This window comes from Artibeus jamaicensis, unplaced genomic scaffold (assembly GCF_021234435.1).
Source record: "Artibeus jamaicensis isolate MK-2021 breed Jamaican fruit bat unplaced genomic scaffold, CSHL_Jam_final contig_332, whole genome shotgun sequence".
Classification (NCBI taxonomy): Eukaryota; Metazoa; Chordata; class Mammalia; order Chiroptera; family Phyllostomidae; genus Artibeus; species Artibeus jamaicensis.
In genome coordinates this window covers 6,518,593-6,546,196 of record NW_026521788.1, presented here as the reverse complement: position 1 = coordinate 6,546,196, position 27,604 = coordinate 6,518,593, and the positions used below count along the sequence as shown (strand labels likewise).

At 39.9% G+C, this 27,604-nt stretch overlaps 1 protein-coding gene across 2 annotated transcripts in view; it reads right to left on the bottom strand.

Moving 5' to 3' along the window:
* PRKG1 (protein kinase cGMP-dependent 1) overlaps window positions 1–27,604 on the bottom strand; it is a 1,343,317-nt gene that overhangs the window by 1,163,173 nt on the left and 152,540 nt on the right. The window lies entirely within an intron of this gene.

The window sequence follows — 27,604 nt, the reverse complement described above, 5'->3', positions numbered from 1 at the left end:
TAAGCTGGTAATGAGTAATCACTTCCCACTTGGCATGGTGCCATCCTAATCTGGTGGATTGAGTTATCTGTTAAAATGTGAGAATTATTTTCTTGTCAAATGGCGACCTTAAGGAGACCTAGTAAAAACTGGGATTCTGTTACCTTTTTAAAGCTTTAGTTGCTTTAGCCTAGGGAAGCATTGAAAACAGCATGATTTAATAATCTTGATGCGATCATTTTAATTTCCAGTAGAAAGTAGTGCTGCATATTAAGTTTTAGATATATCTCAATAAAAATTAAGTTAATGTTAACAAAAAATAAAGATCTGCAAAAGGAGCGTGAACAAGAGTGAGTATCAAACTTGATGGTGTAATACTTTTATTCAGAAAACTGACCAGGGGCCTATAAGCAGGCCAGACAAATGGCCAGTCCACTGAAAAAGCCATGCAACATGAACCTTTCACAAAGAACAGCAGGTCAACGTGCCTTTAGGAAGTGCAGTGGAACAGATAGCACCTCGTTTCTCCCCTGAAACACACAGGATCCGTGAGATGCTAAGCCTGCTAATGAGAATCTCTGAGGCAGTCGGACCTGCCAACTGTCTCATTGACAGAGTGCTGTGGAAGCACCAGAGCTCTGGTGTGCAACCTGGGTGGGCGGGCAGCCAGCCACACAGGACCCACTGGCTTAATGGTCTGCCACTGCCATCTCGAGACTCTCCACTCTTGAGCACTGGATCCCACCATTGTTTTTAATCCTTATCCAAGGATATGTTTATTGATTTTAGAGAGAGAGGAAGGGTGAAAGAAAGAGAGACATTGGTGAGAGAAACACTGATTGGTTGCCTTCCATACATGCATCGACTGGGGATCAGACCTGCAACCTAGGTGTGTGCCCTGATCGGGATGGAACCCACAACCTTTTGGCATATGGGACAATGCTCCAACCAACTGAGCCATGAAGCCAGGGCAGGGTCCCACAATTTACGTAGCCAGTCCAGCCTATTTAATTTCTCACCATCACCAACACTATTACAAGGACGTCACTGCTGGGATGAGCTGTACCTTTAAGTCAGTATTTAAAGTAATCCACAGTCAGTTGGCCTGACTTGGAAAAATGAAAACAGAGATCAGATTTAAGCCACACCTCAGCACAGACTCAAAGCAAGACAGTGTGGGCCGATACCTGTCATTTGGTGCTTGTTGTTACCATAAAGAACGAACTAGGTTCACTGATGGGCATTAGGTTCCACACCCTACCAGTCCAGCTGATTTAATCCATTGGGTACAAGGGCTTTACAGTACTCAAGGTGGGTAGCCTCTCAGGTATGGGCTCAATGTTGACAGTTACATAAATATATATTTTTCAAATTACTTCATCATTCAGCCTCAATTTCTTCATCAAAAAATTATCTGTCATCATGTTACTGTAAAAACTGAAACAGAATCTAAATGAAGTATAGAGAACTTAGCACAATCTTAGTAGGCATGAACAGTTTCATTGCACATTACACATGGAATGCAGGGAAACTATATATCCTGCTGGTGGACCAGGCAACAGAGAGGAAATAAACATCTGTTCTACACAACACTGACCCCCAACATAACTAGCTAGGCATAACTGCCTATAATTTTGGATTCAACAAAAAAAATATTGATTACTCAAATACAGATTCATTTTTAAAAGCACATATTATTGTCCTGGCCAGGTGGCTCAGTTGGTTGGAACATCGACCTGTACATCAAAAGGCTGCAGGTTCAGTTCCAGGTCAGGGCACATGCCAAGGTTGCAGTTTCAATTCCCACCCAGCTGGGGCATGTCTGAGAGTCAACTGATCAATGTTTCTCACACCAATGTTCCTTACTCTCCCTCTCTACAAAAATCAGTAATAAAATATCTTTGGGTGAGGATTAAATAAATAAATAAACAAATTTTAAACACTGATAAAAATGACAGTACCAATTAAAATGGCATAAATGTTTCAACATTCAAAGTATAATGCTTAAAACATGTAATATTGGCCTGGAAATCTTTGGAAGAGCGGACTCTCTGACAGTTCTGAATGTTCTTAGAAAAATTCTAAGTGGAAATTATTTTGTGCTATGTGGCTTTGTTTGTTTTCCTCTGAGCACTAGCAGGGGGATAAAAACTATAAGGATAATTTGTGAAGTACCAGAGGAAAATCTTTGGCTTAAATTTACATTGGAATTGAATTATGAAAAATAATGAAGTTTGAGAGCCCATAGAAAATGCCCAAGTTTTGCATTATTTTTATTTCTAATCTGCTTTTTGTATGAAATAAGTGATCAATTTATACAACTCCCTGTGATTTGATTTTACTAAAAACCATCTCTGTGAATGCACGCGGTAAAAGACAAGTCAGTAAGGACGGTATTAGTGCCCAGGTCATGATTGCCTCTAGTTTTCTAGGTTTCATCTCTGCTTTATAAGTCTGGCCTTTGACACAATTATTTTACCAAACTTCTCAGTGCTTTACAGATAAATCCCATTGGAAATCTCACCACAGAGGAGGCTACAGCTCTCCTCACATCCTTACTTGAGAGCTGTGTAGCACAGTTATAAAAGGCATCATGTTCAGGCTGTTTTTTTTTTTAATCTTCAACAGATAATATGTTTATTGACTTTGAGAGACAGAGAAAGGAAGTGGGGGAGAGAGAGGGACAGAGAAAAATCTATGCGAGAGAGCAACATCGATCACTTGCTTCCTGCACACACCCGGACAGGGGGTCAAATCTACAATGTAGGTGTGTGCCCTGACCGGGAGTTGAACCTGCAACCTCTTGGTGTATGGGATGATGCGCCAACTGACTGAGTCACCCAGCCAGGATCAGGCTGAACATCTTACATGGCAAATTGCTGAGACTCCTTTAGCATATGATGTTTTGTACTGGTAGAAGAGCTGTTAAAACCATGAAGTGTTTAAACTACTAAGGCATTAGAGAAAATCTAGTCTTACTTTCTAGTTTGACAAAGTAGAAACTGAGGTCCACAAAATTTACAGTCTCCTTCCACCCTTCTGAGTGGCATACAACCCAGAATGAGAGCATGACTATTGAAATCCAGATCATTTATCTTCTGTCAAATGCTCCTTCTACTTAGGTTGCCCCACTCGTTATATGAAGGCATGCTTAGGAATACTGGGTTTTTAAGTCTTAACCTATCCAAATTGATCTCAGCATATATGTTAAATCTTATATTTGCCCTTGGGTCAATCCATTCATAGCACTATATTTGTTACTCAGAGTAAGAGTGAACAAGAATAACTTTTATTTTAATGGATTTACATTTGAGGCAAAAATGAATTCAAATATCAAAGTATGAATGTTCTTATACAGTGTTCGCTTCTCAAATGTCGAGCAGCTCACCTGGGCTCAGAGGAGGTTTACATCAAAAGGCTGAGTGCAGATTGTCTGCTAGACACCCTCTTGCAATCTTTGGTGAAATTCCATCTCCCCAGGTACCCAGGAGGAAGTAGAGACAGAGGAAGACCTTAGAGAGGCAGCAAAACAAAAGGAGACTTTCTCACACCCAGAAGAGGAGGGGAAGGAAGTCAGGTTGTCCCAAGGGTAAAGGGGTCTTCACAAGGCTGAGCAGCTGTGCCCTGAGGAAGAAATGTCCAGAAATGAAACCTGCTTAGGAGCTGAAACCCAGACAGGGGGCTCCAGCCCTAAGAGTGTCCCCAAAACAGCGGAGCCACCAGACCTGAGGTCTCCTTATAAATTGGGGCGGTGGGTACCTCAGAAATGACAAAGGTAGTCTGATTACTGATGGCTGGAAGGACCTCTCCATATTTTGCTGATAGTCAAGATCCTAGAACCTTTGAACTCCAATAACGACTAGGATTGATCCCAACAGAGGCTCAAGGTCAGACATGTACTGATTTAGTAAAAACAAAGAGATGTGTTTCTTGAACATCTGAGTTTGTAGAATAAGTTTCATATCCATTGCACAAGTCAGGCTTTTATTTTTAACGAAAGATCTGCTAAAATATTAAATCTTCTGTTAAAAAAGGAAAAAAAGATTTTATTTTGACAGAAGATCTACAGGCAATTAGATAAGGATAAAAAGAAACTATTTTATGTTTTATCTATTCTGTGCAGTCTGCCAAATATGGCAAAAATGAAAGACTTCCAACCAAGGCACTTGACTAAACTGGCAAGAATTTGTCCTGCCTTTTTGGAAAAATGGGTCAGAATTATTAACTGACAATATAATTGTGATAGAGAGACACTTGAATAAACAAACAGGGCAGTTTTCTACATTTGGAAACAAGTTCTAGCAGAAGTTATATTTGCGGAGAAATGTTATGGGAACCAAGAGGCTGGACTAGCCTTTGGTAAAATAGTGAAGGATGTGGAGTTCGTCACCAGGACCTAATTCTCTAAATTCTTCTGCCCTGTTTGATTCCCATCAGCACCTCTGACCCTGTAGTGATGCTACCCTATAATTGCTTCGGACCTTGTTTTTCTTCCTTCCGTATCACAATTTATCTCTTCTTCCAGGACCCCAAAAACAATCTGAATAAACAATTCACCTTTTCCAATAATTTCTGGTCTTGGTTTAATATGTTAAACCATAAAATGTACATTTTACAGGGATCTACAATAAAACAAATAAATAAACACAGGAAAAAGTCCATTTTGTTATAGGGTCTGCCTGTTTTAATTTGGCTGTGTGCACACACACACACACACACACACACACACAGGGAAGAATTTCAACAAGAAGTTTGGAAACACAAGAAACACCTAATTAGACAAAGATACGGTCTCCGAATTTCAAAGATGCTCTCATCTCACACCCCATCTCTCGTGCTCTTATTACAAAGTGACATCGGCACTCCCCCATCGAAAGATGGGACCTACGCTTCTGCTTGGTGTTTTGGGATGATATCCCTTTGGCACCCAGCCACCACACTGTGAGAGGTGGCTCACACCTCTTTCAGTGAGAGGGCCACCTGTGGGTGTTCCAGCACCAGCCATAGCTGAGGAGCAGTCAACATCGGGGACCGACCGCCAGACACATGGGTCCGCCAGCCCTCAGATGATTCCAGCTCCTAGCTTACGATAAATGGGTAGAGATGATCTACGATGCGGATTTGCAAGCAAAATAAGTGTTGTGGTTATTTTAAATCATTTGTTTTAGAGTTTTTAGAAAATGCAGTCATCTATCACTGTAGTTAATACCCTTAAACTTAAACATCTGGGTGATTGTCCAATCTTCTTTTCTGTTTGAATGGCCTTCCTAGATTAAAAAACTTTTACAAGGGGACCTTAGTTCACTGTTGGTGGGATTGCAGACTGGAACATTATGGAAAACAGTATGGAATTTTCTCAGAAAAATAAAAATTGACCTGCCTTTTGACCCAGCAATTCCACTGCTAGGATTATACCCCAAGAATCCTAAAACATCAATTTCAAAGAACCTATGCACCACAATGTTCATAGCAGCACAATTTATAATAGCCAAGAGTTGGAAGCAACCTAGGTGCCCATCGATAAACGAATGGATCAAAAAATTGTGGTACATATACGCAATGGAATTCTATGCAGCAGAAAGAAAGAAGGAGCTACTACCCTTTGCAACAGCATGGATGGAACTGGAAAGCATTATGCTGAGTGAAATAGGCCAGGTGTTGAAAGACAAATACCATATGATCTCACCTTTAACAGGAAGCTAAACAACAAAATGAACAAGCAAGCAGAATAAAAACAAAGACACTGAAATAGAGAACAAGTGGGCAGCGACCAGAGGGGAGAGGGAAGGGAATTTAAGGGGAAAAAGGGGGAGGGATTTTGAGGAACAAGTATGAAAGACACAGGGATGAGGACTGGGGGGGGGGGGCGGAATTGGAGGGAGGGGGGAGACGGGGCGGGGGGGATGGGAGAAATAGATTAAAAAAATGTACTTGAAAAATAACTAAATAAAATTTATTAAATTAAAAAAAAACTTTTACAGAATAAACATTTATGAAGGTTTGTAAATCGATATAACAGTCTTAAATTTCACTTAAAGTTTATTTGTTCCCAGAGTGGTACTGGGAATAGTAGTTCCTCCTGTTAGACGCTGGGAGAAGCGTCCTTCCAGAAGTGAGGGTTGTTTGGAATGAAAACTAATTGGGGCACATGGATGTCACTAGCCCTAAGAGAGTGTGTTAAATAGTTCTGACACAGTGAGGTTTTTAATATTAAGGGCACAGAAAGAATGCTGAGGACTTCTCACCTTGAAGAAATAAGCAGTAATTGTGACTGAAAGAGCTACAGATGCAGAGATACAAAAACCACTTCCTAACGTCACTACTGGAGTGGGAGTCCTCCTGGCCCCTGAGGGCAGGCAGCCCCAGAGCCGGGAAACACAAGGCCACCAGACAAACATGTTGGCGGGTTTCCTACATATGGACCAGAGGAGTAAAACATTTTTACAGTAAAATTAACATCAACATGTTCTGGATTAGAAAACAAAATGCATGAAAATTTATAAGAAAAACAAGGACCCTCCAAGAAACTTCTGCAGCAGACCGCTTTGATTTATGTTCTAGACTCTGGGATCTTTATCATCTTGCATGACTCCTCTACATTTTACTTATAATTCTAGTTAGCCACCCCAACTATAGTTGGAAGAATAGACTATATCTTATAATTAGTTATGCTTTATACTTAGAATCTTTAACATTGACTTTATCACTTTTTTATCTAGTCTATGTTTTTTTTTGAGGAACTCTTGTGGGAAAAGAGTAATTCAGAGTGTATTATCCAATAAATAGCAATAAAAAATAACTGTAAGTTTCAAACCCCACATATACAAATAAATTGCTCTCCTTCATTTTATTTCTTTTTATTTATTGATTTTAGAGAGAAAGGAGAAGGGAGGGAGGGGGAGAGAGAAAGACAGATAAGCACTGACTTGTTGTTCCACTTCCTTATTCTTTCATTGGTTGCTTCTCATATATGCCCTGACCAAGGATGGAACCCACAGCCTTGGTGTATCAGGATGACACTCTAACCAACTGAGCTACCCAGCCAGGACCATCCTTCATTTTAACTTTATATTTCAAAACTATGTAGTAGCACCTGGCACCATTTAATTCTAGGAATGCTCAGCCATCTTGCACTCCTTTAACAGCACTGGTTTATATGGTTCTTAGTGAACTTTAGTGCTGAAGATAGTTCTGTTTGTTCAATTCAAGGAACACAACAATTCTGTTCCAGAAGGGAATCTTTTCTACTCCATCCCTTTCTATACCTCCAGAGCCTCCAAATACAATCAGGTAAGAAGACTGCCTTTATGGGGAAGTTGCTGATAATCCCACTGGCTGAAGTAGACAGACACGGGGATTAATTTCTGAGGCACTTTTCGGTCCCTGGAAACTCTGAGAACAAAATGCCAACAAGGGTCCTTTGAAATGACTGCGAAGGAAGAAAGGGAGCGAATCCAATCCATAGACAGGGTTTAAGACACTGTTAAGGATAACAACCACAAAACATGCCTAATTGTAAGATATTATTCACTCTTCTACCTGCAGTTTGAAAAATCAACCAGAGTTATCAGTAAAATGTGGAGAAATCTGAAAAAGACCAGGATAACTAAATTTGAGAGCAGGTTTACTGATGAGAACGAGGGGATTGAATCGAAACTTGGGTGCCAGGGACACGTGAGAGACAGAATAAAAAGCCTGCGTAACACTGCGATGTGAATCGGGAAAATCGTTTCCACCCTACAGGTACTCTAACCCGATCTTTCCCAGGGGACTTTCTTAGAGGAAAACAATCCTGTGTGACATTAAGTGTTCTGCATGGAAAAATGAGAATTGAAGCAGGAGACAGAGAGACAGGCTGCACTGTACGCCTACGGGAAATGCTGATCTTTAACAGGATTTTAAATTTCTTTAAAGCAATTATTTCTCAGAGTCCTTAATACACACACACTGTATATTTCCAAGATGGGAATATGACATCTAGAGTTCCCAACTAGAACTTATATTCAATCGATAAAATGAGATCTTCCCAAACACAGTTTGGGTAATGCTGTTCTAAATCAAAGCAGAGATTATGAGCTGTCGACAGTTAATCTCGAAATTTTAATTTTAGAAGGAATGATCTCACAGGGTTCACTGATTCTTGATGGGGTAGAAAACACAGCTAGATCATTTCAATTAACGCATACATCTGCTTTCGCTGATAGAAGAGGGTGGAGGAAAGCGATAATAAACAGACTCCAGGAATGATGCGGAGGGAGGATAGAAAGTATGTGAGCTAAACAAAAGCAGACATCACAGTGACATCACTGTAAAAAAATTCTCCAGGTTTCACAGCCAGCTGGAGAAATCAGCAGCTCTTGTTGTTGTAATGCAGAAAAATGGCCTAACAGGCCACAGGGGCATCGAAAGGTCTATTTCTCTTTCCAGTGTATGGAGAAGCATTGGATAAATCATTAATAAATTACACATTTCTCAAGTGTGGTCCATAGCCCCAGGGGCTTCCTTGGTATTTTGCAGGTTGATTTTTTTTAAGCCCAGCTATTTTTAGTTTTACAGGTATGTGAGCTAACTTCATAGCTGTATTTAACAGATGAGATGGTTAAGAGTTATTTACTAGCAACTTTCCAGGTGAATTACAGAAAAAAAATCTGCTATTCATTTGGCAACTTCGGAAAGCTCAGTTGCACATGCCACATATATATACTCAGAGTTTCTATGATTTTTGCAAGGCACACTGCACAATGCTGCCCTGACTTGGTCATGATTTTCAATTGCTTCTGTTTTTTTTAAATTACAAATTACTGTCATCGCGAGGGCATCATCATTGTGAATTTTATTTGTGACGGGTTGTTTTGTTAATCCTACAATGATGCCTATATAATAACTATAAGTAGACATTAAGACGTAACTCTCCGATTATTAGTTTCTAGAACATATATGAAATGTGGTTCAAGTATAGATCATCTATAACCCTATTGCTATTGAAAATACATAAATAGTACTTACCACTCAAGCCACCCATTAAATTTTAATTAATTATAATACTTCATTGTGATAAGCAGCCTATGAATTATTAGCTGAATAACTTGCAGCATAATAGATTAGTATATCAAAATTTACAGGATTATTGTTAGTTCACTTATATTAAAATCATGAGTACAGCCTCACACTGGAATACTTAATTTTATTCTTTTTCAATTCTTTCATAATACTGTACTCTTTTTCCATTAGAAAACGTGACTATTTGGGGGGAAGAGGTGTAAATGAGCTGAATTTTTAAAATTTTTTGATCATCACATTCTTAAGAGCTAAAAGAAACAATGAGTGGGAACTTCTAGACTAAGCTTAACTCTGGCCTCCTCTGTGAGTACGAAGCAGTAGGACAAACTCTGGAATTGCATAAGCTTTTACCTTTTTAGTGTTTACAACAACAAGCAAAGTAAGACTCTGGATTATCAATTCACAACCATTTCACCATCAAGGATCTCTCTTGTAATATTTATTCATGAGTCCTATTGTCTGAAAGTATTTTGTCCTACAAAATACATTTCCTAAATAAAAATTAATTTGCTTATTTCCCTATTTCATTAGTCAAACAAATACATGATTACCAATCAGAGTTTCTGACGTGCAAGAAAAAAACTAGATTAGCACAGTGGGAGGGTTCGATCCCAGCCAAATGTTTTACTAGGCCTTTATATTTGAGGCATGAGTCAACTTATTATAAATTTTAAATATTGAAATGGAATTCCTAAAAGATCTCCATTCTCTAGAGATCCAAGTAATACCAGATTGGAAATAATTGCCCTGACCTTTTGTAAAAAAGCCTCAAAAATAATATATATGGAATAAGTGAGGTATGATTCCACTCTCCGTACTTAATGGAAATGAATATACTGGCCCACAAATCAGGAGACGCAAATTTACCTCTCTCTGCTTTGGTGTCTTTATTTTTAAAAAATTGCTGATGGCCAACCTTAAAGAGTCCACATAGTATAATATACTGTGTACGACCATGGCCACTAAAGAGAGATCACCTGAGTTTGAGTCCTAACTCCACAAAAGCATGCATCCCCACCAAGGCCATCGTAATCAAACTGCTGTAAAACCCATGAGAGGAGAACAGTCTGGAGAGCAAGCAGAGAAAAAGAAGACATGTTGTATACAAAGAAACAAAAATTATCACAGACTTCGTGTAAAAAAAAAGGAAGCCAGAAGGCAGTGTGCTGACACTTTTAAAATGTTAAAAGAAAAAAGAAGCCAACGTGTAATTTATATCCATCAAAAGAATATCCTTCAAAAACGAAGCGGAAATAGAGATGCGTTTCTCATTTGGAGAGAAATCTGATACCCATAACAACTCCTATTAAATTAGTTAATATAGGTATAAAATACTCTGGACAGTATTATAGCTATATATTAAAAATAAATATAAAATAAGCAACTGCAGGTTTTCCAACTTTTTCATTTCATCTGGTGATCTAAAAATGGTGACTTAAAATGACATATTTCCCACTAAAAGAGAGCAGATTATTAGACCCCATCAGAGAGGACTAGATAGAGGCCAGTGCAACTGCTGGCTTTACAGCTGAGTCATACCCATCATGGGTCTATCACAGTCAAGCCAGGCTGCTCTAACGAAGCACCGTAGACTAGGTGGTTTACAAACAACAGAAATTTATTTCTCCCAGTTCTGGAGGCTGGATGTCCAGGATCAGGGTACTAGCTGGGTTGGGTTCTGGTGAGAGCCTTCTCCTGGGCTGCGAAATGCCAACCCGTGTCATTGTATCCTCACACAGAAGGAGGAGAGCTAGTAGCTTTTGGGCCTCTTTCATAAGGATAGTAACACCCATTCATGAGGTCTACCCTATTGGCCTAATTACCTCCTGAAGGGCTGCCTCCTATATCGTCACACTGGTGGGGTCCGGTTTCAACATACAAATTTTGAAGGGACACATTCAGTCCATAACAGTGTCCATTGAACTAGAAGCTAAATTCTTTAAAAGCATGAAAATACATCTCAGTATAATACTGTACTGTGCTCTCAGTGCTTTGACTAAGAATATCTCGTACTGTATTTTAAGCCATAGACAAATCACTTTCACACACAGCACATCATTTTAGTTTAATGACGTTTTAAATATTTAACTTTCTCATTCAATAAATAATTATTGGAACTCTTCTCTGTGGCACCTACTACTCTACCAGGTTTGGGGATTCAGTGAGAACAAAGACATGATACTTCTGCGGTTCTTTGCAGACAGAGTATCAAATCCCCAGCACTGCTGTGTGGATGAATACAGGTACTCTGGGAGCATGTAGGAGGGACAGCCAATCCCAGTGCTGAGGGCTCAAGGAAGACTTTTTTCAGGAGATGCACTGCAACCGTATTCTAAACAACAGCAAAAACAATTCAGCCAGGAATGACTGGGGGCTCGAACAATTAAATGGGGACAGTTTATTGCAGGATCCTGAACCAGTCATTTGATCCGTCTGAGCCTCAGTTTCCTCATCTTTAAAATAGAGACAGTACCTCCTTCACTGAGCTGTGGTTAGAATAAATGAAACAAAATAAGAGAAAATTACTTTGAAAACTGTGAAGTCCTATATAGAGGTAATACACAAATACTGGCCACAGGTATTACCCACTGGCCTTTGAACTGCTTTAGGAAATAACTGACATTCAGAAAAATGCAATTTCCCACTGCAATTTTCCATTCATTACAGAAGTCTGAAATGAATCTTTAGTTAATCATTCTAGCTTGAAATATGCACTGCATTTCTGTCAGCAAAAAATAATAATTTTAATCAATCGTGGTAACAGTGACATAAACAAGCAAGACAGAGCCACTGGCTGAGAAAAAGGACAGGGAATGTAACATTTAAATCTTACAGATGAAACAGAACTGGCAGAGCGTTTAATGCAGTGCAGCTGGCCCGTTCATCCTGAACCTGCATTCCTGTCCTCTTGCCAATCACTGTGCATTCAATAAAAGATGTATCTTAAATGTGCCTTGAATTGGAATTAATTACTTTACTGACACTTTAGGTCCTGCATACACATATGTGGAAATAGCTATCACCTAGATGATGAGCTCCTACACATTGCTTTGCTGAATTGCCCCCGCTGCCAAGGGCAAATGCTCTGTCTTCTCCAAATCCCCTCACTGCCCCCAAGGCGCGCTTCAATCACGGTGGTTACACGGCTATGAAAAGACTCTTTAGTGAGTTTTCTCCATCTGTTTCTGCGAATTCCTCAACAACTGTGTCTGGCTGTGCTTCCTTCCCCGAGGACTTTGCCCAGTGCCTGGAATACTGTAGGCGCACATTTAAATATTTCCTGCGCTACGCTGACCCATGAGCGAGCTAAGAGTGGAGTCTTAAAAATACTGGCTTGACTGTAGAGATAAGGGGGACTCTTATACTAACCTACAGATGAAACAGGTATTTTGACGACAAAATGAAATGCTTGATACAGAACAGTCTTCGATAACAGCACAGTCTGTTGAACACAGTAGGCATTAAATAAATATTTGATGCATATAGAGAGAGAAATAGGCTTAGTAATTCAGAACTCTTGCAAGAGCCTGGGAAAACAATTTAACTGCAATCTGCACATTCTTTCACAATTAAGTAAAGACATTATTGTACTTAGAAACATTTTCAATAAGGGTTACCATGGAAAAAAAATTTATTTAGCCCAAGACCCTGTTCCATAGTAACATAGGTATGGCTTTCTAGCAGGAGTGTTTAGCAATCATTTTGCAAAGCAGTGAACACACATGGTGGGAAATCACAGAGAGCTCCTGTCACGTAATAATCAAAAACATTTCTGGTCTGAGAAGTAAAAACACCAGCCTTACCCTGCATCCCTTGAAAAACAGGAGGAACAGAAGGGAAATATTTCAACCCAGTCTCTGTACTTTATTTTTAGCCCAGGGCCACACTGAAGTCACACTGCAATCCAGAGTGGGTGAGAACTGAGGGATTAAACAGTAAGTGTGAGGTCACGGATCAGCTTTCTGGGTCCTTCATCTCCCCACTGCCCTTGATATCACGTGCAGTGAGACCAAACACTGAACTGCGTTACTGCACATGGGGCGTCATCACTGGGGGCAAGAGCCACTGTGACTTGCAGTCTCAAAAAATTTTTTTTCAAGATAATTTCTCCCCACAGAAGCCCTATTACTTATGGCTGGGATTTGATTACTATCAGTGCTCTTTTAAGGAATGATTTACCTCACTGCCAAGCTACAGCAGACAACTTTGGTTCATAAAAATAAAGATTGTATCATCTTACACTGGCTGATATGATAAGAAACTGATACTACCCTCTAAGGCATCTCAAAAAGTGAAAAAGAGAAGGCCAGCACCCAGCAGAGGCTCCAATGAGGCAACAACACCCTCCTCCAGTGGCAGTAATCAACGAGCCTAAAGCCCTGGCCTGCTTCTATCAGAGAGCAACGTCAAGGCTGAAAAGCAGAACCAAGTGCAACAGGGCAGGAAGATGCAGCACAACTAAGCACGGAGTCTGCAGAAACCCAATTAACCTGCATTAGCCATGTTCGCCGTCAAAAGACAATGTTTCCCATCCCTCCAAGGCTTTTAAAAAATGCCTCAAATGTCCTTTTTATATTTCTTTTTTTTTTCTCTCTGGAGATTTTTATTTTTATTTTTTTTTTATTTAGTTACTTTTCAAGTACATTTTTTTTTTTTTCTCCCATCCCACCCCACCCCCCCGCGCTCCCCCCTCCCTCTTTTTTTTCACCCTCCCCCTCTTTTCCCCCTATCCCTCCCTCTCCTTTTTTTTTTTTTATTCTTCTTGTAGGGATTGTATTTTTTTCACTCAGCTAATTTCAGTTATCCATGTGTTGCAAGGGTAGCTTCTTCTTTCTCTCTGCTGCATATTCTAAAGAACCCCCACACTCTGTTCCTAGATATTAGATTTTATTATTATTATTTTCCCTTTTATTGTTATACTTTATTATTGCTAAGTATTTTAAAGTATGCTTAAAATAGCATATTTTAAGGCTGTTTTTGCAGCCTAGAAAGCATGTTACAATCATTTACTTCATTTAAAATAAATACTGCTCAGTTGTTGAATAGCCTCCTTACCTTGTTGTTAAAAGACTAAAATCATCCACATTGTTGTTAAATGACTACAATCATCTAATGTTCTAAAGGAACAACTCGGACCAAAGAAAAGGCTGCCTTTTTATAACCTGACCTATTTTGTCATAGATGACACATTTAGAACTTTAAGATAAGTAATTGCACCCATTTCCTTATTCGGTTAACATCACTGCTTCTTGTTTAAAAGTTTTACAAAAGGGCTCACACTGAAACACCCGTCACTGGTTTTACCTTCCTAAAGTAAAATCCAAATCTCTTCACATGGTTCTCAAGGCAAGTGGTGGCAGTAGACGCAGCAGCCACAGAAGCAATAGTAACATCTATAATTTCAAGCATTTTCCATATAGTCACTCATTTCATCCTCACAACTACTCAGTGAGGCACATAAGTCCTTTCGGGAACCAATTTTGCAGGTGAGACAGCAAGAAAAAATAAAGTGATGTAACTGAAACCCAGGCTCTAAGCTGTACTCTTCCCCACAGGAATGAACCCCCCTGCGTTTCTGGAAAGTCACCGCCTGCCACACTCCCAGTCACCCACTGGATTCCAGCTACATGGCCCGTCTTCCCAGGCCTCGGACACGCCGACGTCTTCTCCCATGTCAGTTCTTCACGCGTGTCCTTGCTTCTGTCTAAAATGCTCTTCCCATTCTTAGGACAATTTACTCATCCTTGACATCTAAGTTTAAATGCTGCCTCTTAAGAGTTTTCATCTTTGACTATCCCATCTAAAATAAACTCCCTCTTCTCCCTTATATTTTCTGCTCTATCACCTTTATTACCTTCTCAGCATTCATTACAATTTGAAATTTTACTTTTTATGTGTTCCCTGATGTATGGTCTGCCTTAATAGACCAAGGGCTACAAATGGTTGGGACCACAGCTTCCCTGGGCCTAGATCACGACTGGCACAAAGTAGGCATTCAGTAAATAATTACTTGCTGAATTAATTAATTGATTAATTGATGGTCTCTCAATGTGTTTTAAATTGTGTGCTTTAATTCTAAATAAAGACTCGCAGTACCTTTTCAGCCACTCACTGGCCGTGCCCACATGGACAGTTGGGATGGATGGTTTGGAAGGGAGGTATTGAATTACCTGGACATGGAAGTGTTCGATCCCAGAGGTTGTGACTACTTCGTACGGTGGCACAGAAGGGACACAAGTATGGAACAGATAAATACACCTATGTCGCTCAAGAGCAGTTTGCAACCTTGAACATGATCCTACTTTTTCAAGGCTAGTTGTCGACAAACCTCTCCTGAACATCCCCACTGCGGTTCCTCCCAAAGTAACTCAGTGCGAGCCATCAGGAAGCTCCGTTAGAAAGACCCTCCCTGTCCTGAGCTGGAAACTGACACCTTGTCTCTTGCAATCACTTGCCTTTATTCCTGCCTGGCAAAACCACAAAGAATCCATATAATACACAAATAACTTTAGTCCAATATGCAAATAACTGCCCCTGTTGAAGAACTCAGGATGGAGCACAATGCTGCTGGTAGGAACAAATAGTTCAGCGTAAGGCAAAAATAGAACATCTTCCTTTGGTAGTGTTATACTTTTTCTCAAGTGGCCATAACTCCTTTATTGAATAAAAAATTAAAATAAAAAATTTAAAATATGTTCATGTATTTATATACATGCACCACCTCTCCTGGTCAACTCACAGAATACTTACAGACAAGCCGTAAATCTTTTCACAAATGCTCCCACGGGGTCACTTCCAACAGTAAAATTTATTTCATGGCTCCTTCCAGGGAGACATTTTTCCATCGACCCCCCATCACACATCTTCTGTCTAGTTCGTGGTCTCAGTTACGGGTGGACGTTTCCCCCAGGAAACAACAGACAGGGTCTGAAGACACTTCTGGCTGCTCTGACCGGGAGTGAGGCGAGGTGCCGTGGGTCCAGGAGAGGCCCAGACACGGCACCACACTTTGCCCCGCACAGGACCTCGTCCCACACCCCACGTACCAGACCTTTGATGCCGTCCCACTTGTTTAGTTTTTCCTCTGTTTCCCTTGCTTGGGGAGATATAGCCAAAAAATAAACAAATGAGCCTACATCAGACTAAAGAGGTTTTACACAGCAAAGGAAACCACCAACAAAATGAAAAGACAACTCCCTGAATGGGAGAACATACTCAGCAATGATACATCTTATAACAGGTTGAGATCCAAAATCTTGAAAGAGCTCATATGACTCAACACCAAAACAAGAAACAATCCAATTTAAAAATGGGCAACGGACCTGAATAGACACTTCTCCAAAGAGAACGTACAGATGGCCGATGGCATATGTAAAGATGCTGAACGTTACTAATCATCAGAGAAATGCAAATTAAAACCACAGTGAGATCTTACCTCACACCTGTCAGCATGGCTACCAATAAATCAACATACCACAAGTGTTGGTGAACCTGTGGAGAAAAGGGAACCCTCCTGCACTGTTGTAGGAATGCAGACTGAGGCAGCCACTATGGAAAGCAGTGTGGGGTTACATCAAAAAATTAAAATTGGAACTGCCTTATGACTCAGCTATTCTACTTCTCTGGCTTTATCCAAAGAAATCCAAAACACTAATTTGAAAGAATATTTAATTTGAAAGAATATTTGTACCTCCATGTTCACTGCAGCATATTTACAATAGCCAAGATTAGGAAGCAGCCCAAGTGTCCATCAGTAGATGAGTTATCAAAAAAAAAAAACAAATCTGTGGTGCATTTATACACTGGAACACTACTTGACTATTAAATAAGAAAGAAATCTTACCTTTTGTGACAGCACGGATGGACCTGGACAGCATTATCCTACGTGAAATGAGCCAGTGAGAGAAAGACAAATACCATATGGATTCCACTCATGTGGACTCTAATGAACAAAATGAACTAACAGGCAAACTGGAGGCAGATTCGTAGCAGGCTGACAGCTGTTGCAGGTGGGCAGGTGAGCAGGTGGAAGGTTTGGGCAAAGATATAAAAAATAAGAGAAAAAACTTATGGACAAGGACAAGAGTGTGGTGGTTGCCCAGGGGAATGGAGGGCTGGGGGAAAGGGGAAGAGGGTATTGGAGGAATAAATGGTGATGGACAAAGACTTGACTTGGGTTGGTGAACACAAAATCCAGTGTACAGATGATGTGCTGTAGAAATGTGTGCCTGAAACCTGTATAATTTTGTTAACCAGTGTCACCCCCTCCCAATACAAAAAAAAATCAGATGCAAAATGCCAATGGTTCCAAGTTCCAAGGTAAGAAACATTTTTATCCCAGTGGTACTGCCCCCTTGTGGGAACTTTGGAGATTTGCAGGGTACTTTTTGGTTACCTCCTGCAACGTACAGAGTACGGACCACATGTTGGAGGATTGCTCTACAACCCAAGGCAGCTTACGAATTTCTCACTGGCCATTCATGCAGCAGCAAAGTTTGTATGTAATTCTCTAAGCCTAGAACCTAAATCTCTTTTACATGTAAACAAAATATTTATTTTTGTGTGGTCTTAAATTATATTAAGTTTATTATGAAGGCAACTAACACATAAGTTAAAGGAAGTATATTCCTTTGTAAGAAATTTTACAGAGAGTTGTTCATCAATTTGGAAAGTTGTGCCACTTGACAGAAATACCACCATGGAGTGACCAACACACCAAGGTATATTTGCACTTGTTATATAAAATGATTCTAGGAAGAGGTTCGAGCACTTGACATGTTCAGTTCAACTTAGCAGTAGTCCTTTTCACGTGGTCACGTCCAGCTCGCACAACCCAAGCACGAACTTATTGAACCCACATATTGTTTGATTATACATTATCTTCTCTTCTTTATGGTTATTTTGTTAGAATACTATGTACATACAATTATGTGTGTATATGGGCTAATTATCTATGATTTCCACTTCGGGATAATCAGGGAGCATTAGGAAATATTTGCAGTGACAGACAGCATTGGGTGTAGATGGATTGTAGCTCACTGTTCTTGCCCATCGTGAACTGTGGGGAACTTGATTCTATCTTCCAATAAAATTACCAACCCTTACAGCACCTTGCCTTCTGCAGGTTTGAGTGAGATGCCATTGATATCTTTACCCAGATAATTAATAAAGACACTTAGTACAGACTCAATGACAAATGTTAGTAAAATTCAATTTTCTGCCTTTGCTCTTTGGAACTCCACACCTACCATTAAAACTACCTTTACAGAATTCCGTACAAAAGACGGCCCTCAAAAAATCCCTACAAGAAAGTGCCCATTCACCTTTCCCAATGGACCCCCCTTTGTGAACTGCTCTGCCGCTGTTGAAGGCACTTCCATATTCCCAGTAAAGTTTCTATAAAATGAAATGGCCCTCTGAATTATCCCTAAAACCCCCTCCATCAATAAGAAGACAAACTTTCTTTTACAAAATCTGATGGTAGATGGACAGAAGGCAAACGAAGCAAAGGAATTTACGGTCTCGAGGAGAACGGAGGGCGGATGCTGCCACCTAGGCTGTTCTGAGCTGTTCTTCCTCCCAAAGGGCCTCCCTCAGTAGGGCCCACACCGGACGTCATTGAATATTCTGTACCTTCAAGGAGCCCAAGATCACGCCCAGAAACCTGGGTTCTTTGAAGCATCCTGGATGAGGGGTATTGGAGAATTAAATACACTCAAAGAGAAATATACCATACTACCATAAAGTTTAAAATTATGTTTTCAAATAACTGGACTTCCTTTATTACATAATTTATTTCATATAAAAACAAATTACCAATAAGACTATTTCAGTCATTCATACTGTCTTTTGAGCTTTTCTGAAATGTTAGAGAGAAAGTTTGAATTCTTAGTGGTCAGAACACTATGCCCATTTTACAACACATTAGCAAAAGCCCTCTAGTTAGGTTACAGAGTATGGGTTTGGGCTGTGCATTTTATCTTGGGATACAAATGAGAGAACTATTTAAATTCTACTTTTAAATGTATGAAACAATGTCAACTTAAAAATAGTTTATAGCTAAATATAACCCTTCTGTTTTTATTTATTTATTTTTAAAGATTTTCTTTCTCTTTAGAGGGGAAGGGAAGGAGAGAGGGAGAGAAATATCAATGTGTGGTTGCCTCTTGTGTGCCCCCTGCTGGGAACTGGCCTGCAACCCAGGCATGTGCCCTGACTGGGAATCGAATCTCGATGCTTTGGTTCATGAGCCTGCACTCAATCCACTGAGCTACACCAGCCAGGATAACCCTTCTGTTTTTAAATGTGTAATTGTAATTGATTAAAACATTTACAGCTTTTCTAAATTAGTTTGTATTTGACATGGTTTGGATGAATGTGACAAAAAAAAGTCGTCTGTATCATAATATGCCTATTTGACGTCCATTCCACTTATCTCTTGTAACCCTAAAGAAACAATTTACCAAAATTATAGGGAAGCAAAGTGCTGAAATTACAGCATAAAAGTCACTTTCACCCTAAAATTACAGGTAGGAAAGCAGCAGTCTACAGAAATGAAAATCACTAGTTGTCTCTCATTTTAAGCTCAATTTTGCTCCCATGTAAATCTTTATAAAACTCATACCACAAAAACAAGAGAAACAAAACCACCAAAGATCTGTGACATTTCACAGAACCACAAGGGTCTAATCCTTTCATCTGAACCAAAGGACTGTCAATAAATACCTTATCGATTGATAACTTTTTCTGAAAAGGTGTCGGGGAGAGAAGGGCAGGTACGAACAGCGGGTGGGAGAGCTGCTATAAAACCTGACGTCATTAGACAAGTCCTCCAGCCCTGACCTCCTCCGAAACCTTTTTCCATAGGGCCTGGCGCACTTCAGAAGTCACAGCTTTATGTCTTGGGTTTGAAGAAAGACTTTGTTTAAATACATATTGTATGGTGTATTGAGTTGAAAACTGCCCCCTGCCCCCGCCACTGATGTCTGTGCAGAACGTGTGAATGTGATCTTGTGTGGAAACAGGATGTTTTCAGATATGATCAAGATGAGGTCATCATAGGTGAAGATAGGCCCTCAATTTAATGACTTTGTTCTTATAAGAAAAGTGAAGTTTGGACAAAGACACACACTCAGGGGGAAAAACACGTAAATGAAGGCAGAGATTGGAGTCATCAAGGCAATGAACACCGAATATTTCAGCAAAAGCTAGGACGAGAGGAGGAAGGGTCCTCCCCTGGAGTCTACAGAGAGAGCATGGTGCTGCTGACGCCTTGAGTTTAAACTCAGTCTCCAGAACTGGGAGAAAATACATTGCTACTGTTTGTAGCCATGCACTTTGTAGTAATGTGTTATAGCAGCCCTGGGAAGCGAATGCATTTGATCACCCTCCTTAAGCGATATGTTTACAGAGAAGTTTCTCCAGGATGGTCTGGTAGGTTTCCTGGTATGAAATTTCCTAAATCCATTAAGTCCAAATCTCTGAGGGTGGAACCTAGGGACCTTCGCTGTAACCCACAGTCCCCCCGAATGTTTACATGCACTGTGGTGTAAGAAACAGCATGATCTAAGGGCCTGCCCCCAGCCACTCCCTTCTTATTTGTCCTAGGCACCTGCTGTGATCACCATTCCATACTACAACAAGGCAGTGCTGGGCCAGCCAGCCTCTGGATAAGTCACTTCATGCATTTAGGTGGAGTTTCCTCATCTATGCATGTCCTGCCTGGAGTCACCATGGGAAGATGTGGATTGTTGAGAAGAGCAAATGAAGCATGCACAGAAGTGCCTTGCACGGAGTTAACTAACAAATGCTCAATCAGCACGTCTTACTTTCTCGCTGCAGCCGAACTAAAATCCTTTCTGGATCACGCTTGTCATTTGGGGACAAATTTGACTTTGTTTCTAGAACACTACTATGAAAAGTACCAAAGCAATGCCTATCATTTATTTATGCTCACGACAGATCTTGTACATAACATCAGTTAGTTTTAGGTGGGCTTTTTATCCCTGTTTCACAGGCAGGAAACGTAATTTCGAACAGGTTAAGCAACGTTACCGTACAGCTGTGTGTACTTGCGGTGCAGGAGGAGAAGGAACCTCGGATTGTTTCTTCTGGGAGTTCCTAGATCATGAGTTCATCTTGTAGTGCAATCCGTATTAATACATCGGTGTCCGATTGTACTTTATATGCATAGAAAACTTGAATGGCAAAAAAAGGGGAGGAGAAGGAAGGAGCCAGAGAAAAATCGTTAATCCCTGGCCGTCTGAGGACCTGAAGATCAGCAGCATGGGCATGGCATTGCGGGAGAGCCAATTACAAATAGGGAATCTCAAGCCCCTCCCCAGACTTTCAGAATCTGCAATGGATAGGACTCCCCAGGTGATTTATATCCATTTTAATTTGCGAAGCCCCGGGTTTATTCAGCTCAGAGAGCAGACAGCTGCAGAGGGGGCCTTAACACCGCTAAATCTAGTACAAGTGGTAAATGTCTAATGTGATGGGGTAGTGAGGAAGGGGATGTGAAAATTGCAGGAAAAAAAATGCAACTATACCATGGGTGAAAAATAAAGACAGGAAAATAAGTCCTAAAAACAGCCTAAGTCGGAGTGTCACCTGTGATTCAGAAAAGGACTGAAAATAGGGTCAGAGCTACTTCGATGACCAGAAGGAGGAACAAGGTTGGAGTTAGCAGTATCAGGAAAACATGCATCACACACTCGGTGAAGGAAGTCAGGATCAGTGAATAAGAAACATAATAACATGTATTGAATGACTGTGTGAGGCACCACACCAAATTTGTTACATGTGTGAGCTCATTTAACCTCAGCGACCTTATGAGGTTTTTGATAATTGAAGAGGCTGATGTTTGGATGTATTTTTACCTGATAGTAGCAGGCTAGTAAGACCAGAACTGCTGTCTACTTGATTTATTTATTTACTTACTTATTTACTTGTTTATTTATTTACTTACTTACTTGTTTGTCTTACTACTTTCACTTTTCACCCAGTCCCCCCTCATTCTCCTCCCCTCTAGCAGCTGTCAGTCTGCTTCTTGTATCTAAGAGTCTGTCTCTATTTCACTTGTTAGTTCAGTTTGTTCATTAGATTCCACATATGAGTGAAATCATATGGTACTTGTCTTTCTCTGGCTGGCTGATTTCACTTATCAAAATGCTCTCCTGCTCCATCCACACTGTCAAAAAAGGTAAGATTTCCCTCCTTTTTATGGCTGAGTAGTATTCCATTGTGTAAACGTACCACAGCTTTTTTTATCCACTCATCTACTGATGGGCATTTTCAGCTGCTTCCAAATCTTGGCAATTGTAAATAATGCTGCAGTCAACATAGGGGTGCATATATTCTTTTGAATCAGCATTTAGTGTTTCTTCAGATATATCTCCAGAAGTGGAATCATTGGGTAATAAAGCAGTTTCATTTTTAGTTTATTTTTTTTGAGGTAACTCCATACTGTTTTCCACAGTGGCTGCACCAATCTTCATTCCCTTTTCTCTGAATTCTCCCCAACACTTGCTATTTGTTGATTTATTGATGATAGCTATTCTGACAGGCGTGTGACAATATCTAATTGTGGTTTTAATTTGCATTTCTTATATGTCTATTCGTCATCTGTATGTCCTCTTTGGAGAAGTATCTATGTCTGCTCAGGTCCTTTGCCTATTTTTTACACGGATTGTTTGTTTTGGTGTTGAGTTGCATAAATTCCTTCTAAATTTAGGGTATCAACCCCTTATTATTGGATAATATGTTCTCCCATTCGGTGAGTTGTCTTTTCATTTTATTGGTTTCTTCTGCTGCATAAAAACTTTCTAGTTTGATGTAGTCTCATTTGTTTATTTTTTGTTTCCCTTGCCCAAGAAAACATAATCAGAAAAAAACATTACTATGAGAAACATCTGAGATTTTACTTCCTATGTTTTTTTAAAGATTTTATTTATTTTTAGAGAGAGGGGAAGAGAAGGAGAAAAAAAGGGAGAGAAACATCCATGTGTGGTTGCCTCTTGTACATACCCCACTGGGGACCTGGCCTGTAACCCAGGCATGTGCCCTGACTGGGAATCAAACCAGCAACCCTTTGGTTTGCAGGCTGGCCGGCAACTCAATCCACTGAGCTATACCAACCAGGGCTACTTCTTATGTTTTCTTCTAGGATTTTTATAGTTTTGAGATTTACCTTGAAGTCTTTAGTACATTTTTTAGTTTATTTTTGTGTGTGGTATATAAGAAGGTGGTCTAGTTTTTTGGGGTTTTGTTTTTTTTTTTGCATGTATCTGATTTTCCCAAAGCCATTTACCTCTTTATACTCACATATTTTCTTATCCCACAAGCATGTATGAAATGTATCCTGTGCACAAGCTTTAGGGGCAGGAATGATCATTATTCCTATTTTAAAGACATGGAAACTAAAGCTCAGAGAGATGATGTAACTCACCTCAAATCACACAGCCCGTATGAACAGGAGGAACCAGAACTCAACCTTGGGTCTGTGACTCTAAAGACTATTGTTCTGCTAATCTTGATACGTTTTCTACAAAACTGGCTAAAATTTCTGAGATTATTCTTTCTACGCTACAAAAAGTGTTTCACTTTTTGGCCTCCACTTCACGATTGAATACCTTTAACGTGACGGAATTCTGATCCCACTAAATGTTTGCGAAGTTACCTTTCAGTAAATTTAGCCCAATATCACCACAACAGTCAAAAAAAAAGGAAAGAAAACACTACGAGAGGTTATCGTCCTATAAAAAGAAAGCTCCACTGAGTAGTTCCAATACCATATATGTCCAAATCTTCCCACTAGTCCTTAAAAAACAAAAATGTAGCAGCGAGACTTGGAATTTGTTATTTTCCCAAGTGGGAGCAAGTTCCTCAGAATCCTTCAAGTATCAAAAAATGTATTTTGATGAGAGAAAAACAAATCATTGTGATTTTTGAAAAAAGACTTTAGTTACTTAATAGCATTATATACAATGTCACCATTACTTCCAAAATCACATTGTAGGAATTCAAGAGTCTTATTCAACTTAAAAAGAAATGAAACCAAAAGCACAATATGGACTTTCTAAATCTGGAAAGCAAAGGGGCATGTAAACATCCCTTCCAAAAGTATTCTCATGAAAGCAACTCGAGTGTAAAAAATAAATGAATAAATAAGAATTGTGCACATGTTACTGCTATGATTTCATTTGTTTCTAATTCTATCTTTAACACAGAAAAACCACTTGTTCAATGCCATCAGCATACTTCTGTTTTTAAAAGAAAGTGTTAGAGGCTATTTCTCTCACCTAGAGAGTACATACATAATCACATAAACTAAAAAGGTCACCCTGAAAATGAACGGCACTTCGACCTCTCTCTCTTCAATTGTGGGAGTTTTCTCCACGTGTAAATAAAAAACCATGAGAAAATGTGTACAAGGATATTAGTTGCAGCATTGTTTATGCTTATAAAAAACAAACAGCAGCAACATTAATGAGCTGGAGTAAAGGAATACTGTGGGATTGTACGTGGCTACTGGGAAGACCAATATGGACTGACCTGGAAGGAATCCTATGAGCTATCATTCATGAAAGAAACAGCAGGATGCTATAGAGTATTGTAGAATAATTCCCTTCCAGTTAAAAAAAAATAACTCCAAATGGACAGAGAAATTCTCCTTATATGAAGTTTTGCATAAACATACAGAAAGGTTAACAGTAGCTCCCTACTAGAGGACAGGCGGGTAAGATCTGCAGGAAAAGATGATTAAGTTTGATTGTCTGACAACCAGCATGAAGTACTTTAGCAATTAAAACTATCAAGGAAGTAGATATGGCCCCAGGACAGATTAAAATCAGCAAATCTGAGATGTAATATGTTCTCTTAAGTATCAAAAAGCCGAGTCCAGATTGTACCACGCTGAGTAGGAATGCAAAGCCACACGAAAGAAACCATTTCCCCTGATTTCTGTACTAGGGAGAAACCCAGAGAGTCCACAGCCTGTCTCATTTTGTGTGGACGTCCCCCGTGACCTCCTGGAGCCAGACCGTAGGGCTAGATAACTAGAAGATTTCCCGGCAGGATGCTTCAAACCCTGGCTCTGCCCTTCAGGGATAAACCAGAAAGATCAGAGAAAGCAAGAGTAGTACTACTACTGCTGCCTCTTGCTTCACCAAGTCACATAGAGACGAGATTGGCCTTTTCGGTCTTGCAGACAACAGAAAGCATCCTACATCCCACTTGCCCTTGATCCTGTCTCGCCATCACAGGCTGGATTATGTTTCTTTTTTCCTAACCTAGTAAAAATATAAATTACTGTAACCCAAAGCATTTTTACAGACTGAGAACTTCAAATGAATATATCCCAGAGTTTCAAAACATTTTTTTACAAAGGCAATTCATTCTCAGATGGGGTATCCAAACGCACTCTGTTTTAAATTTTCTCCATTTTCCATCTTGCTTGTTTATCTGGGCACCATCTGACATGATGTCTGAACAAAGAGACCAATTTAAGAGGCCAAGTGATCGCATTAATTCGGAACTGACTTCTTTTTACCCACAGTCCCACTTCATTTTTGGCATTGACCCTTGGTTGCTGGGACGAGCCAAATCGAGAACATTTCTCCTCCGTGTTAAATCACACACGACGCCATCAGCAAGGCGACCTCACTTCCAGTCCCCGGGGGGTTCACACGAGAGGGGTCACAGACGGAATGAAACAGCCATTCCCAAGAAGCCTGAAAGGCACTTTCCAAGGGAATATTGCTTTAAAAACATATGGTTGGTTAGATGACCTGCAGTTTAAACCCTAAAACTGTTGAAAGGCAGTGATATTGACAGCATCCCATAAAACACTCTTCTTTGGAAAACAATTAGATGTTTGTAAATAACTGTATTAACTACATCACTAAACATTTTTTTTGTAAGAAGCACATCAGAGTAACTACCAAAGACAATATGAAGACTTAATTATACTCTAAAGTCACAAAATTATCAAGGAGATCAAACAACCTATTAGAAGCTATTAGAAGTTCCTCTGAATAGCTCCTCTAATTTTTCTTATAATAAGTAACTTGTAGTTTTTTATCTGGGAGAGGGAGTGTGTGGGAAGCCATTTCCATTGTTATTCTCTGTCCTCACATATATATTTTTACTACTACTAACTTTCCATTGTTTCTCTCAGCCAAGCGTGAGTCCAGAGGTTTCCCCCCGGGGCTTTTAGGAATTTCCCTCAGACTGGGACTGATGGTCCAAGTGCGCTCTTCATTTCTCTTTCCTTACAGAACACTGCACTTGGGCTTTCGAAACACAGTCCCCCAAATTACTACTAACTGGAAAAAGAAAATACCATGTGAATTCAATGATACATTTTCCAGACACTTGAACCCTAAGATTAAGAAAGTTACGTTTCAGAATAGACTCTAAAATTCAACTAAAAGGCCAGTTCAAACTACTAGTTTTACAATGGTTAAATATTATACTCCTGCTGCCATCTTGTGGTCATTGTCGAAATCTCTCTTCTCCCAACCGCCCCCGCCCCCACGGCCCTTCCCTGTTCTCCCTTCTCCCTTTTCACACTTCCCCTCTTACCCTCTATCTTCTGGAGGGTGCCAAAATATTAAAAGCTTATGAACTCCCTTTTTAGGTAGGAAGACAAACTGCACTACGCTCTGAAAGAAAAATAGATGGCTGCGAATTCTTCCTCCTGCCTGTAAAGGAAGAGAACTTCTTTCTCCTTAACATTTTTCTCATTTATACACAGAGCCATTCTTCTAACAACATTTTTTAAAATTCTCTGTCCCTGTTTAGATTAATCTAGCATATTCCTTCAAGCAAAGGGAATATATATATATATATATATATATATATATATATATATATATATGTAACAGGAAAATAAATTTGTATTTTATGAAAGATTTCCCCTTCCAAACTTTTCCGAAGTTGTATTTTTACAATGAAAGAAAAAAAGCACAGGTATTTCTGGCTACAAAATGCCACACTATCACCCTTCAGAGCCACAGGCGCGGACTCGCAGGATGTAGGGAAGAACTCTGGGCAAGAGAGGAGACACACTGGGGGAAATGGGTGCTAGCTCCGCAGCCGCCCCAGGCCGGGTGGAGACAAGCAGCCCAGCATCCCCGACTGTGTCCTGGCTGTCCTGTTCACTCGTGAGCCCTGCGGTGGCATGGCACAGAATTCATAAATCTGAAAGGAAATCAGCTGGTGCTCTGGTGATATATTAAAATGGTTAACTCTTAGCCAGACTGATTTATCATCAGAGGGAGAATACATGTTATAAAAGCCACCATTTCCATCGAACTCTATGTCGCTACTCCAGCTCCCGGGGAGATGTTGAAAAACAGCCCGAGAAGCCATGCAGATATAGATACAGGACGCAGAGACCACCAGTCAGCCAGAAGTCAACCTTCCAAAACAGGGCGGGCAAGAAAACAAACATGAAAATAATTCATTTCATTCTGTTGAAAATGACTTCAAAACAATCTTCCCTCAGCTTTATCTGTGCAGTTATGTTTGCTACACACATCTGTACTTTTGTACTTTTTTT